The sequence below is a fragment of the Coffea arabica genome, chromosome 10e, assembly GCF_036785885.1.
Source record: "Coffea arabica cultivar ET-39 chromosome 10e, Coffea Arabica ET-39 HiFi, whole genome shotgun sequence".
NCBI classification, from domain to species: Eukaryota; Viridiplantae; Streptophyta; class Magnoliopsida; order Gentianales; family Rubiaceae; genus Coffea; species Coffea arabica.
Genome location: NC_092328.1, coordinates 8,755,541 through 8,762,913, shown reverse-complemented (window position 1 = coordinate 8,762,913; position 7,373 = coordinate 8,755,541). Strand labels below are relative to the sequence as shown.

The 7,373-nt window shown below is 31.5% G+C and overlaps 1 long non-coding RNA gene across 6 annotated transcripts; it reads right to left on the bottom strand.

Annotated features, from left to right (window-relative positions):
- Window positions 1-1,027: 1,027 nt before the first annotated feature.
- On the bottom strand, window positions 1,028-5,392 carry LOC140015492 (uncharacterized). Of its 6 annotated transcripts, XR_011822125.1 has the most exons (7): window positions 5,303-5,349; window positions 5,176-5,226; window positions 4,977-5,010; window positions 4,228-4,284; window positions 3,614-3,676; window positions 2,578-2,641; window positions 1,028-1,366 (listed from the first exon to the last, which is right to left on the bottom strand). It is a non-coding gene; the product is annotated as an uncharacterized lncRNA (long non-coding RNA). The 6 variants fall into 6 exon arrangements; XR_011822122.1 differs by lacking the exon at window positions 5,176-5,226 and having other exon boundaries at window positions 5,303-5,382; XR_011822126.1 differs by lacking the exon at window positions 4,228-4,284 and having other exon boundaries at window positions 1,258-1,366; window positions 5,303-5,348.
- Window positions 5,393-7,373: the final 1,981 nt, after the last annotated feature.

Genomic DNA, 7,373 nt, shown 5'->3' with positions numbered 1-7,373 from the left:
AATTTATCGAGATGAAGTATGACATTTGGATGTTCCGCAACCCAGAGATGCATATTAAGGACAAAGGTGGAAAGAATTAGTGTTTTGTGCTTTTTTGGAATATATTAAAATCAAAGCTCACTACATTTGTTCATTCAGATTATGCGTAAATGAATTAATTTGTTAATTAGGTCATTGCAAAGCTTTAGTTAATCCGAGCAATCACATACTTTGATTGTCACTATGGTGAAAAAAAAATCTTCTTTATATCAGCTACTAGAGTCAATTAGGTTGGATTAATCCGAGTTCAACTTGTCCAATTAATTAAGAAAAGGGCAAGCTTAAGTTGAGTTCAAGCTCCACAAAGTTATGTATCGAGTTTTGGAGAAAGATACGCAACTCTACTTACACCCGATCTATGAATTGTTTTTCATAGAAGTATTCATGAATTAATATTGTCTGAGTATATAAAAGTAATGACATAATTTGACCACAAATTAATATTGTCCTTAAATTATGGTAATGCAATTTGACCACAAATTACACCTTAAACTTTACGAATGTCACACTAGAAGTGAGAAGCCAAAGTTCTGTTCTCTCTCTCTCTCTCTCTCATGTTTTACTTTTCCTTTTTCTTTTGTCACTTCAGTAGCCAGGCTAAACTTTTTCTTTTGCACTTTCAGTTTTTTGTTAATTGAACTAAAATGGCACGAAATAAAGTTTAGATATTAGATCAGGAATGGTATCAAATCTAGTTGGTGATGTAGACAGAACATTGTCATTGGACCCATTCCATTCTCTTTTGTTTGAGTTATTGAGATACTAGGAGAGGATCACCGCACTATGTACGGTGTGAAGTTACAAGTTCAATATGCCCAATGGGATTTTACAAGGCTAATATGCTCAGAGCCCTCATTGGCTGTATTTTTCCAATCAAAAATTATTTTTTATCATTTTCTGTATGTGGTAGATAATGAAGCATTTTGTCGACATTTCAATTAAGAAAAGAAATAATACTAATAAAGTTGAAGAGCATAATAACACATAATTGAGGTAAACTCTCCAATTGTACGATGTATCTCATTACCTGTGAAAAGGTACAATTTAAGATATAAGATACATTCATCCAAAAGTACGGACTACTGTATCTAGAATTGCCTCTCTTCTTTTCTTATCTAGCGTAGCCAATTCTAGTGGAACTATGTATTAGTGGTGAAGAACCCAAAAAAAAAAATATCATCTATACTATAACAAGTGGCTGTTGAAGTAACTAATGAATTTTGCTAAAGATATTGGAAAGGAGAAAACAAAGCATCAAGCATTCATGACAAAACTCCATGAGCTTCCATTTGCTTCCAAGTTCCAGCTATCTAAATATCAATCAGATCTGCCAAGAATGAATTATATTAGAATTTAATAACATTTTGTATAAATAGTAGAATGACAATCTTGTTAAATCACAGGTAACGTACCCGCAGTTTTTGCCAAACTTCATTGCAAAATTTTAAGGAAATACTAAAGCATGAAATATAAAACAAAGTCGTCAAGAACATATTCCCTACTCCTAAGTTTGAGCCACCATTATATTTGAATAATGCCTCTCGCCATTCAACTTTTTCTCAAACATTAATGTTGGATATATAAATAAAGAATAGAAAGCTAATAATCAACAGATGCATTCTGAGCCACCATCATATTTGGATAAATACCTCTTGCCAGCCAATTTTTTCTCAAACATGAATTCTAGGTAAATAAATAAAGAACAGATTTAGCCTATAAATCATGTAGATATATTTCATTCATGCCACATTTTCACCTAGACAACATGAATGAACATAGGACATCAATTTAAACTAAAAGAAAATTTTCTCTTCTTTCTTAAAAAGCTCCAAAAGATTCAAGCAAAAGCTACAAAGAAATTTTAATATATTAGTTTGGTATTTGTTAGAGTTTATTTTTTAAATCCTGAAAAGCAATTTTATTCTCTTTTGTAATTCTGAGATTTTAATTTTCTTTTTTACATAAAGGTGTTGAAAATTCTAGTTGTCTAATTGAGAAAAGGTGGAGAAGCTAAGGGGTAATCACCACCATTTTGATCAGAAATTAGGGCGGCACTATTTAAACTTACAACTGGGATGCAGCACATGAACATTCTTTTTCTATATACAAAGATCTTATCTTAGAGGTTCTTTTAGCCATTTCAATTACATCATTCCAAGGATAGGACAGCGAGTAACAAAAGCTACAATCAGTCAATGTACATCATTTTCTTAGAAATTACTACGTCTAAAGAGTAATTCAAAAATGACACCATCAAAGTAGAGAAAAAATTTATAATGATTTCATCAGTAATCATAACTTTCAATGAAATAGGGTGAAAGCAAATGCTATTAAACCTCGACTTGCAACCTCTTATTGATGAATTTACTAAAATCGGTAAAATACTAAAGAAACTGACTCTAAATCTAAAGGAAACATGGTACCTTCACAAAATTTCATACTCCAAGAATGGTAATTTAAATATTGTAATGCGGTCAATGACCACTCCAAGCATAAATGCATAATTTAATACTTCTAAAAAAATGGTACTTTACTTACCACTTCCTAGCCTGTACCAAAAATCTAATATTTGGTACTTCTCCTTCGGCAAATATTTTACTACCTACAAGCATCAAAACCATTTACATTAGTCGTATTAAGCAAAAACTGCCCCTAGGCAGAAAGCAATTGGTTGGTTTGTACAACAAAGATTCATAAGATAGATATTGATAAGTCCTATCAAGAAAAATACTAAATCAAATTAGATTAACTTTTTCTCAGGGGATAAAACAAAGAACCTAAATAAAGGTGCACTTTGAAAAAAGAATTTCTCCAATCCTTTGTACTTTGTTGCATATCTTAATATCTTGTAATAAACATTTGGAACATATTAGAGCATAACAGATAATTATAATTAATATATTAGACCATCAAATCTAGCATAGGGTATGTGAAAACACAATATGAAGCAAAACAATAGCAACAAAGCCTGAGGATCAGCAGGAACTGAAGAATTTGTTATGCCAAACCATAAATGGCATTAAGCACTAAACATATGAATGCATTTCCAAAGTTTCACATCCAGTTCATATCAATGCAGTAGGGCAACCCCTAGTCCCTAATGTGACTTTTAGAAGTTACCAAAAAAAAAAGTAATTGGCAATGTCAGAAGACAACAATGATCTAAAACTCAAAATAGCAAATAGTTAAACTCAAAAAAAAAAAACTTTTAAAACTAATTTTATTGCATGCCAGGTGAATCTGTGTGGGCCACTACATGCTGCTGTCTACAAAAGGAAATATACAATCACATTGAAATAGGTAATATGAAGTCATTCATTGGTCATTTTCTCAAGCATGGAACTATATCCGTAATCACAAAAGATTGAAATAGGTAAGACGAATTAAATTGAAATAGGTCAGTGAAGTAAAGATAAGATTGTAATTCACTTTTTAATGGAAGCAAAAGTAAGAAATTATCCAGCTAATTAGTGCAAAATAACAAGGGGCAAAACTATAGCTATGCAGTAACTTGATCCATTTTCTAGTTAATGATATGATTTAAAGTCTTTAATCAAATTGTTAATTTACTCACTGCTTCAAGCCACTGCCCAGCATCTGATAGAGATTTCCTATCCTTGGGCAAACCTTTGATTGCCTACAAACACAAAAAATCAATTAAAATTGCTATTATAACCAAAAAAATTGCAGAAAGAACTTCGATCATTTATCAACTTGAGATTCACTATATAAACTGTCAACAAATTTTACTAAGAGACTTATAATTTTTTGTACTATAAGAACAATTATTAACAAATAGTCATTAAAATACGTATCATCACAAGATGCCTTTGGTAACTCGAAACTTTGGCCAATGATCAATTTCACAAATGAGTTCATGATTGTTCAAGAAGACATGCAAATTGTATATAATTAGCATAAGATATGCAAACATGCACTACAATAGACATGCATGCATGCACTATTATTCTAGCTTAATCAAGCAAATTGATTAAGAAACCAAAATTAAAGAAAACGCCAACTGAAAAAACCAGAAAAGGGAAAAGAAAAACAAATCCAGATTTTTTTATCAAAAAAAAAACCATCAAATTCCGCATATGATGAATTCCAACCAGCTAAACCTCTCTTTCTTTTGGATAGTTCTGTCTAAACAGTATGCAAAACATAAAGGAGGACTGAGATTGGAACCTGAACTATTAAAATCTCTAAAAACATCAACTGCAAATGCAAACTGCAGATTCGAACCTGAAATATAATGCAAATGCATGTTAAATAAAAATACTAAAGCAAATCATATGATTTTTTTCCTAGACAAAATCTTCTTGTTTGAAGCAAATCTTGTCCACATTAGGCCTGTGCTACCATATGCTGTGCTATAGGCACAATAAAAATCTCCTCTATATATGAATAAAGCAAATGACATCCCAAAAAAAGGTAGAACTAAATCTTGGTGAATACATCGACATAAATAAGTGTTTTTTACACCCTGCAATCTTCAAGGCAATAAAAAAACACTGATTCCTAAAGCTAAAATGTTTACCCAAGCAACAGTAATATGTCGAGCTATAAAGACACTAAGCCAAGTTAAATAATGACACTCTAGGAAAAAAAAAAACACAAGTCAAATAATGATCTAAACATTTTAATGATATTGCAAAAAAAAAAAAATCAAATACTTAAAATTCATCCCAACTTCCCTAGATTCATAAACTCTGTATGTGTAGAACAAACTAACAAAAAAAGAAACTGAACTCCCGTTTAAAAGTACCAACAACCAGAGATCTTTAAAAAAAGACATCTCTGAAAAAATTACAACAATGATAGATAATTTTTGGATGGTAAAAAAAAAATTTATTGAAGAAAAAAGAAAGATCAAGGAGGGGAGATATTCAAAATAAAAAGAAAAAATAGCAGTAAGAGAAAATAGAGCGAAATACCTGAGCAAGAAGATGAAACCGCTACCATGCGAACCTGCAAATCCAAACAATAGAAGAAAAGACGGTAGCAACAAAATAGATGGTAAATAGATACTTTCATAAAAGGATAAAAAATAAAAATCTATACAGAGAAAGATTGTAAAAATAAAAATAAAAATGAAAGTTGAGGTAATTAAGAGAGAAAACCAAAGAGAAATACCCTTTAACTTGTAAGAAGAAGACCAACATGTGACCTCTATTTTGTCTTGCACTGTTATTTAATATTCAATTAAAGAAGAAAGAGAAGAAGTGAAAAACAGAGAAAGAGGAAGGAAGGGGGAAAGAACCTGAGAAGAAAGGAAGAAAGCGACGGAGCAAAAGCAAGAAACACAATGAGCGGCGCAAGCGAAGACTCTCAAGAACCCTATCTATCCAAGAAGGAGGTGAAATCTCAATTTTGTCCTCAACTCAATTCGCTCAATTAATTGGAGACGACCACCAATTGACCAATGACGAAGCGCCACGTCAGCAATTGAAACTCAATTGCAAACTTCCCCATTCCCCAATAGACTAGATATGTTAATAAGCTTTGAAATATAAAAAAAAAAAAAAAATTGGAAAGCTATGTTGGGTTTTTGTAGAAGAAAATAACAGTGCAACAGTGATACTAATAATAATCGTTTGGCAAACAGTGCCTGAGCACTCGTTAAGAGCCTGGTTTGTTTGGATTGCTTCATATTACCCCAATTTTATTTGCTTACATCATCTTTACAATTTCCAATACACCTTTTTATCTTCCCAATATCTTTTTATCTTACATACATCACATCACAAAAAGTGCTACAGTAAAAATATCACAAATAATCCCAAATAACTTACAATCCAAACAGAACAAAATTTTGTTTTTTGCCAATAATTAATTAAGAAAAAATATCTAATGTACGGATACAATGAATAGAAGTATGTCCGTTTACATGACAAGTTATATGTAGGGTCCGTTTGTTTCGGGTGAAAATATTTTCCAGGAAAATATTTTCCTAATTTTCCGTGTTTGGTTGCACAAAAGTTACTGAAAATATTTTCCTATGTAAAATATTTTCACTCATCTTATGGAAAACAACTTCCCTTCCAAACTTACTGAAGTTGTTTTCCGAAATGCATGCATCCCGCCTGTAGTATGTTCCAAACTTACTGAAAACATCTTGTAGTATATTCTTTTTTTTTTTTAGTGTAAACAGGAGAATTCGAATCCAAGATCTCTTCCTTACATTCCCTCCCTGGTACCACCCAACCCTCCCCCTAGTATATTCAAAATAAAAAAAAAACCTCATCCTGCTCATCCTATGCTAGTAATTAATTATATATAATAGAGACATTCTTTTCTAGAGAAACTTTCAGTAGTGAGAGTGCAAGATATATGTCACAATAAGCATTGCATGTGATTGATATTTGACACTAAATGGCCAGCAATTTGTTTATTGCTTAAGGAGATATTTTTTATTCATCTATACATTTCTCCAAGATTTTTTAAAGTTAAACAATGAGATAAATTTTCTTATTTTGCATGGGAAGAAGTATGTAGTTATAATGTGTAGAAAGTAAAGATAGAGATAAAAGTGAAAATATTTCAAAAGTTAAACAAACACCAGAAAAATGAAGTAAGAAAATATTTTCAATAAGCTAACCAAACACCTGAAAATGATGAAAGGGAAATGATTTTCATGGAAAATTACTTTCACGGAAAATATTTTCCCAAGGAAAACATTTTACTTCCAACCAAACAGACCCGTAATTTAAATATATTAACAAATGCTCGCTAGTCACCATTAAAAATTATTATTACCATTTTTTTTGTCATTAGTATTAGGAACCCTCCTCAATTATAATATGTGAATTTGCCAGCCGCCAAATTGGAAGGATTCCAACCAATATGTGAAGGGGCCACTGGATGAATTTTGAAGCATCTGAACCAAAAAAAAAGGTACACTAGGAGCAGTATGACGCGAATAGAAGAAAGATTAACACAGTTTGTCACCTGCAAGTCCTTTTACTTTTTTGAAATCTCTTTATTAATACAACTAGAGGTGGCAAAATGGGCGGGATAGGTGGGATTTGCTTGGATTTGAGATAGAACTGAATCATATGGGTTTGGACCCAATCTTACCCATATGTGTTTTGGGACAAACTTGGGCGGGATCACTTTAGGATGAGTTTAGATTGATCCCGCCTAATACCCAAAACTATTTTCTACATATTTTTTCCCTCTAATTCATTTTTTATTTTTTTTATATAACTTTAATATTTTTGATTTATTAAATTTCTTTTAGTTTTATCAAATAAACATGCAAAGTGCTTTATACTCAGGATTCCCACGAAAAATTGGATTAACAAATAAAAGGAAAAGATAGCTATACAGTC